The sequence below is a fragment of the Berghia stephanieae genome, chromosome 9 (genome assembly GCF_034508935.2).
Source record: "Berghia stephanieae isolate SIO BIC M18660-M18661 chromosome 9, UCSD_Bste_1.3, whole genome shotgun sequence".
Classification (NCBI taxonomy): domain Eukaryota; kingdom Metazoa; phylum Mollusca; class Gastropoda; order Nudibranchia; family Aeolidiidae; genus Berghia; species Berghia stephanieae.
Genome location: NC_088368.1, coordinates 36,231,370 through 36,238,832, shown reverse-complemented (window position 1 = coordinate 36,238,832; position 7,463 = coordinate 36,231,370). Strand labels below are relative to the sequence as shown.

The 7,463-nt window shown below is 35.6% G+C and overlaps 2 protein-coding genes across 2 annotated transcripts in view; one reads left to right on the top strand and one right to left on the bottom strand.

Moving 5' to 3' along the window:
* Positions 1–826: 826 nt before the first annotated feature.
* LOC144980143 (fatty acid-binding protein homolog 1-like) overlaps positions 827–7,463 on the top strand; it is a 33,420-nt gene continuing 26,783 nt past the window's right edge. Inside the window, exon 1 of the mRNA XM_078927700.1 lies at positions 827–1,204. The gene's annotated coding sequence lies outside the window, so the exon portion shown is untranslated. The remainder of the gene's footprint in view (positions 1,205–7,463) is intronic.
* LOC144980142 (uncharacterized) overlaps positions 6,468–7,463 on the bottom strand; it is a 6,514-nt gene continuing 5,518 nt past the window's right edge. The window contains exon 2 of the mRNA XM_078927699.1: positions 6,468–7,395. The gene's annotated coding sequence lies outside the window, so the exon portion shown is untranslated. The remainder of the gene's footprint in view (positions 7,396–7,463) is intronic.

The following is a 7,463-nucleotide window of genomic DNA, read 5'->3' as shown; positions in this document are numbered from 1 at the left end:
TCTCTCTCTCTCTCTCTCTCTGTATTCGTCTCCCTTTATTTCTTACCTTCCAAAGTTCCCTCTCCCCCTCCTCCTCCTCCTCCTCCTCCTCCTCCTCCTCCTCCTCCGCCTCTTCCTCCTCCTCTACATCCTCCTTCATCTCCGTCACCCCCCCCCCATATACATCCACGACCCACCCACCCACCAATCCAAATTCCAACCTAATCACCAAATCCAATCAACATACATAGACAAAACGCCAACCCCAAACACCATCACTATGTCATAGTTCGCCAAGTCACATGCATTTATAATTAGCCAAAAACCTCTCTCTCTCTCTCTCTCTCTCTCTCTCTCTCTCTCTCTCTCTCTCTCTCTCTCTCTCTCTCTCTCTCTCTCTCTCTCTCTCTCTCTATCCACATATTTGTCTATATCTACCTTTACCTTCTAAATACCCCCCTTCTCCTTCTCCTCCTCCTCCTCCTCCTCCTCCTCCTCCTCCTCCTCCTTTTCCTATTTCTCCTCCTCCACCACCACCACCTCTTCCTTTTCTTGTTCTTCTTGTTCTTCTTGTTCTTCTTCTTCTTGTTCTTGTTCTTCTTGTTCTTCTTCTTCTTCTTCTGCTGCTGCTGCTGCTGCTGCTACTACTACTACTACTACTACTACTACTACTACTACTACTACTACTACTACTACTACTACTACTACTAGTAGTACCACTACTACTACTAGATCTTCTTCTTCTTCCTTCCTCTCCCTCTTCATATCCCTCCCTCAACACCCTACATAACCACGACCAACCCAGCCATCCACCCAAATTCCAAGCTAATCACCGAATCCAATCAGCATACATACACACACAAAACGCCAACCCCAAACACCATCACAATGTCACAGTTCACCCCAAGTCACATGCATTTATAAACAGCAGCCACTTCCATCCACTCCACCACTCTCTCACTCACTTACTTGCTCTCTCTCTCTCTCTTACTCACTCGCTCACTCACCCTAACCCGGCACATGCATCCACTGTTGACTTAATCACTTCATGCACATACCGGCCTAGCTTAAAACAATTTTCATTAACTTGTTTTATAAGTTATCGTTTCTCTAATTCTATTGTAAAGGACGAACATAATAATATTTGAGCTGTTACTTTGGAATTTCGTCACGGACGTGGAGCTGTATTGAAAGACACCAAGCACGTATACAACCGAATTCAATTGTAAGTTTTTGTAAGTCATGTTCTTAGCTGAAGAGAAATGGTTTACATTTTTATAGATAATTTTAGCGTAATGATTAGACTCTATATGTACTCACTATCTGATTTATTTCTACACTATTTTTATCTTCCAAGCATCTGCAGTAATTTTAGATTGTAATACCAAATGATATAGTCTTAACCCTCCCCTTATCAACTATAGGAAAAACATCACATTCGTTACGATATAACCAACATTGTTCTTATTCTGATTTCTCTTATACATCACAAAATTAAAAGTAATGCGTTGATTACGGCAATGTAGAGCTCATTGTTATTTTTGTGCTGGATGGGAGTGAATTTTCGGGGGAAATTTTAAAATAGCTGGTAGGGAGAGAGTTAGATCAATAATCAAATTTATTTTTATTCTATAAAGTCTACATATTATCTATATCTATATATCTATATAGCATGTAATAGATATATTCTTATTTAATTTATTTTGAAGTATTTATAGGTTATTTAATGTTGATTTCTGTGTATTTTTAATGTCAATATTTTAATCAATCTATTTTCTTTGCCACGTCTGTTGTACAATTTCCGTAAAGGATGAATAAAGTTTATTATTATTATTATTATTATTATTATTATTATTATTATTATTATTATTATTATTATTATTATTTTATTATTATTATTATTATCTTATTATTATTATTATTATTATTATTATTATTATTATTATTATTATTATTATTATTATTATTATTATTATTATACTTATTATTATATTATTATTATTATTATTATTATTATTACTATTATTATTATTATTATTATTATTTGTTTGTTTGTTTGTTTGTTATCTTTATTTTAATCATTAATTTCATGTTCAAGGAATTGAGTTATCAGACCTGTAAATAAGGGTACGTTGATTCATACCGTTTGAGACGGCAGGGCACACATAAGATTTAATTAAAGTTTTATTTTATTTTTTTTTAATTAAGAAAAAAATATTCTCCTCGGCGAAGGATTTTATTTTAACTCAAATTTCATGAATTTAAAATAAAATAAACTTGAGCTTGCGCCGTTATATAGCGCAATATCCATTCAATGTGCTTAAAGCGCTTTACAAGGGGTGCCTGATCAACAGCAACATGAAACACGTAGAACGAGACACGACGCCTGTTAGGCGATATTGCAATTTTTTTCCGACTATCAACGGCCAGGTACTCATTTTACACTTGAGTATGGTGAGAGAATGTGAGTAGAGAGCCTTTTCCAAGGACTGAACTATGCGCCTAGTGAGGCTCGAAATCAGGACATTCCGATCCAAAAGCGAGTGTCATACGACTTGACCACATAGCCGCACTGATAAATATGAGCAATTATATAGCACACTATCCACTAACGTGCTAATAAATAAAAATGAACATAAATGCTTTTAAAAATAATGAAATACCAAACACGGAAAATGTCGGGCTTAACTCCCTATCTCCTGCCAACAGAAAAATAATAAAAACAGAAATACATTACTTAAAAACTAGATGATGGACGACAGAGAAAGAAGGGTTTTGTGCCCGAAATGTTCCGTGTTTGGTATATTGTTTGCTTGTTTGCTCGTTTGTTTACTTGTATTAAGCTGGGTTTCTTTTCATTTGCGTTTATTGCTCTACTCTACAGTCCGTAGCATCTAGTTACAACAAAAAAGTAACAAACAGTTGAGCCTTTATATAGCGCAATATCCACTAAACGTACTCAAAGCGCTTTACAAAGGGTCCCTGATCAATAGCAACACGTAACATAAAGAACGAGACATGACGCCAGTTAGGCAATAATACAATTGTTTCCTACAGACAACACTGTAAACAGCCAGGTACTCATTTTACACATCAGTACGGTAAGAGAATGTGAGTAAAGTGTCTTTACCAAGGACTCGACTATGCGCCGAGCGAGGCTCGAACCCATGACTAGACCTTCCGATCCGAAAGCGAGTGTCATACCACTAGACCACATAGCCGCACAAAGTATATCAGCTTAATATGACTTGTTTTAAATGTGCTCAAAGCGCGTTACAAGGGGTCCCCAGCGTTACATGAGTAAACTAAGCTTATAATTCAATAGTATGACGTCAAAATACTGGTTCCACTCTCATTGGAAGTTTGAGGTGAATTCTCCGGATGGCATCTTATTTTCTAGTTTATATAAATTTTTAAAAAAATATTGACCTTTATATAGCGCAATATGTGCTCAGGCGCTTTACAAGGGGTCCCTGGTCAACAGCAACATTTAACATGTAGGACGGGACGTGACGCCTGTTAGGCGATATTACAATTTTTCGGACAAAGACAACGCTGTTAACGGCCAGGTACTCATTTTACACCTGAGTACAGTGAGAGAATGTGAGTAAAGAGCCTTCTCCAAGGACTCAACTATGCGCCGAACGCGAGGCTCGAACCCTGGACCTTCCGATCCGAAAGCGAGTGTCATACCACTAGACCACATAGCCGCACTAAATGCTGGTCGTCAATAAAGATCATCCATCCTGAATTTTTTTTACGTCCTGTAATCATAAGAATCTGGCTATAGATAGTGTGCGCTTGGCTAAGAAGCTCACAACATTGCCATCCTGAAGTATGACGGACCAACACACAAAACTATGTGTAACCTTAAACTTTTATAGTCTGGTTAATACAGTTTAGTGAGAATTACTCATAAAAGCGGATATGAAAAAAACAATAACAAAGATCTCCACATAATACCGTTTTGAGACGATCGGTCACGACATGTTGTGAAATTAAAAATAGGTTTGCATCAGAGAAATAGAACTGTATATTATAGTAGTAGTAGTAGTAGTAGTAGTAGTAGTAGTAGTAGTAGTAGTAGTAGTAGTAGTAGTAGTAGTAGTAGTAGTAGTAGCAGTAGCAGTAGCATAGTAGTAGTAGTAGTAGTAGTAGTAGTAGTAGTAGTTGTAGTAGTTGTAGTAGTAGTAGTAGTAGTAGTAGTGTAGTAGTAGTAGTAGTAGTAGTAGTAGTAGTAGTAGATAAGTAGTAGTAGTAGTAGTAGTAGTAGTAGTAGTAGTAGTAGTAGTATGTAGTAGTAGTAGTAGTAGTAGTAGTAGTAGTAGTAGTAGTAGTTTAGTAGTAGTAGTAGTAGTAGTAGTAGTAGTAGTAGTAGTATAGTAGTAGTAGTAGTAGTAGTAGTAGTAGTAGTAGTAGTAGTAGTAGTAGTAGTAGTAGAGTAGTAGTAGTAGTAGTAGTAGTAGTAGTAGTAGTAGTAGTAGTAGTAGTAGCAGTAGTAGTATAGTAGTAGTAGTAGTAGTAGTAGTAGTAGTAGTAGTAGTAGTAGTAGTAGTAGTAGTAGTAGTAGTATAGTAGTAGTAGTAGTAGTAGTAGTAGTAGTAGTAGTAGTAGTAGTAGAGTAGTAGTAGTAGTAGTAGTAGTAGTAGTAGTAGTAGTAGTAGTAGTAGTAGTAGTAGTAGTAGTAGTAGTAGTAGTAGTAGTAGTAGTAGTAGTAGTAGTAGTAGTAGTAGTAGTAGTAGTAGTAGTAGTAGATAGTAGTAGTAGTAGTATAGTAGAATAGTAGTAGAGTATCTTTTTCGACGATTTTATTAAAATATAAAAATTGAGCTTTTATCTAGTGCAATTTCCACTAAATGTGCTTTACAAGGGGTCCCCTGGACAACAGCAACATTTAACATGTAGGACGGGACATGACGCCTGTTAGGCAATATTACAATTTTTCGGACAAAGACAACGCTATTGACGGCCAGATAGTCATTTTACAGTACGGTGAAAGAATATGAGTAAAGAGTCTTTTCCAAGGACTCAACTATGCGTGGAGCCAGGCTCAAACCCAGGACCTTCCGATCCGAAAGCGAGTGTCATATCACTAGACCACATAGCGCACAAGTAGATGATATGAGAAGCAAGATAGGCATCTGGTTTGTGTTGTGTTGTGTGTGTGTTTGTGTGTGTGTGTGTGTGTGTTTGTGGGTGTTTATGTGTGTGTGCTTGTGTGTGTGAATGAGTTATAGGTTTTCAGCATTATTAGTACTTCAGAGCCATTAGGCCCATGGAGCCGAAGTTTATCCCGGTTACTATAGCGTGAAACGGACAATAGCAATTGCTTGTTACCCTTTGGATAGGACGCTAGTAGTGTATCATCGCAAAGCACTTTCCACGTGATCTAACAAACCCAACTACCCAATCACTGCTTGATGGACAGGAAGGTCAGAAGACAAAAAAAAAAAAATCTCCGCTGCACCTGGGATCGAGCTCGGTAGGTCCCTTTGCGTGTGAAGCGAGTGCTCTACCAACTGAGCTATCCGAACCCCCTGAATAGTATGAGTCATACAGAAAATTATGCGGTGAATAAAACAATTTTGATGGTTGTTTAATGATTTAGACACCCTTACTTGCTCGATTATTTTTCTTTGTTTTTTTTTAACGAGTGTAATTATTATTCCTATTATTATTTTTTTTTATTGGTGTTTTGGATTTGTCGGGTAGGGTCAGTAATCGTTATTACTTTTGTTTTGTCTCGTTTCGGATCTTGTTTTGTTTTGTTTTGTTTTTGATTTGTTGTTTGTTGTTTTGTTTTTGATTTAGATTTTTTATAAATGTGTTTTGTTTTCTTTTCTTTTTGTTTTCTTGTTTTGTTTTGTTCTTTTTTTCTTTTGTCTCTTGCTCGTTTGTTTTGTTTTGTTTTGTTCTTATTTTATGTTTGTAATGCTTTGTTGTTTTTTTTATCTATTTAATGTATTTGAATCAAATGGAGTGAAGTTTTTGTAATGGTTTTACTTTACAGAACTCTGTTCATAAAGTTATGCCTTTTTTAACCTGAGCACTTTTTTTTTAAAAAACCTCGTATTTTTAATAAATTGACGTTTTATTTCACAGGAGGGAGGTACGACAGATCATCAGTATGCTGTTGAATAAAATGCTCACCTGTTCTGTATTTTTCAATTTTAACAAGAAGAGTCAAATATTTAATGGATTCAAAGATATTAGGCTGCTTGAATACGTCTATTTATACGAAGAAGAAGAAGAAGAAGAAGAAGAAGAAGGAGGAGGAGGAGGAGGAGGAGGAGGAGGAGGAGGTGGAGAAGGATTTAATTCTGAATAAAAAAGAAGGGTTATTGTTCGGTTGTTTTGTTTTGTTTTGTTTTTGTTTTTGGGGGGGGGGGGATTTTTAAAAAGTTTTTTGTTTGTTTTATTTTTTTTCTTTTGGGGGGGGGGGGGAGAATTGTATTTTGTTTTGTTTTTTGTTGTGTGCATTTTGTTTGTTTTGGGTTTTTTTTTTTTTTTTTTTTTTTTTTTTTTTTTTTTTTTGTTTTTTGGGGTTTTTTATTGTGTGTGTTTTTTTGTTGGTTTTTTGTTTTGTTTTTTGTTTGTTTGTTTGTTTTTTGTTTTGTTCTTTTTAAATTCTTGCTAAATTTTTAAAAATCTATTTTAAAAACTTTGAAAAAGAAATGTCTTTTTTGGGTGTAACAGTGTTGGTTGTGAATCGTAAAATCAAAAATGTTAATTGCTGGAAATGTCACGTTGCCACTCACTGTGGCATTCATCTATCTAGAGCTCTAGTTGTCTGTAATGTACGTACAGCAACGGTTTCGCTCCTTTGCCCTGCTCACCTTTCGTTTCGCCTTATTTCCTGCAAATAATATAATATTATTTTCTTTAAATCTCGAACCAAAACAAACGAACAAAACTAGAAGAAGAAAAAAAATAGGTATTTCATTATCTGCTGACATGAACCATAGTGCTTAGGCCACTGGGACCCCCCCCCTCCCCCCCCCCCCCTTTGGGAGTTTATGCCACTATGTTTTTCAAATAATAGAACTTATTGGCCATACAAATTCCACTGTTACCGTAAAAATAAGTGTCATTTAAGAGAGTTATGGCTCTTTGAAAAAAGTGAGTTGTGTCCCCTTGCAAAAAAAGAGACAACATTTTCTTTCAAAGGCTCTGGAGACTACAAAATTAATTCAAATATATGCAAATTGGGTATCAAACTGAAGGAAATTGAATATACTATCAAACTATGTGCACAAGCTTTCAATTTGTAAATATTATATAGATTCACAGAAAGTTGAAACAATTTGTCAGTAATCTCATGAAGTGTCATATCTAAACTTATGGGCTATTTCAGTGTTTTAACACAAAAATTATTTTAAATATGGCCAAAAACAGCATGTTCATTAAAATGTAGCACTGAAGAAAGCTATGGCCCAAGCCTCAACAACAACCTTCATATTTCTACGTCACAGGAAAAACTAAAA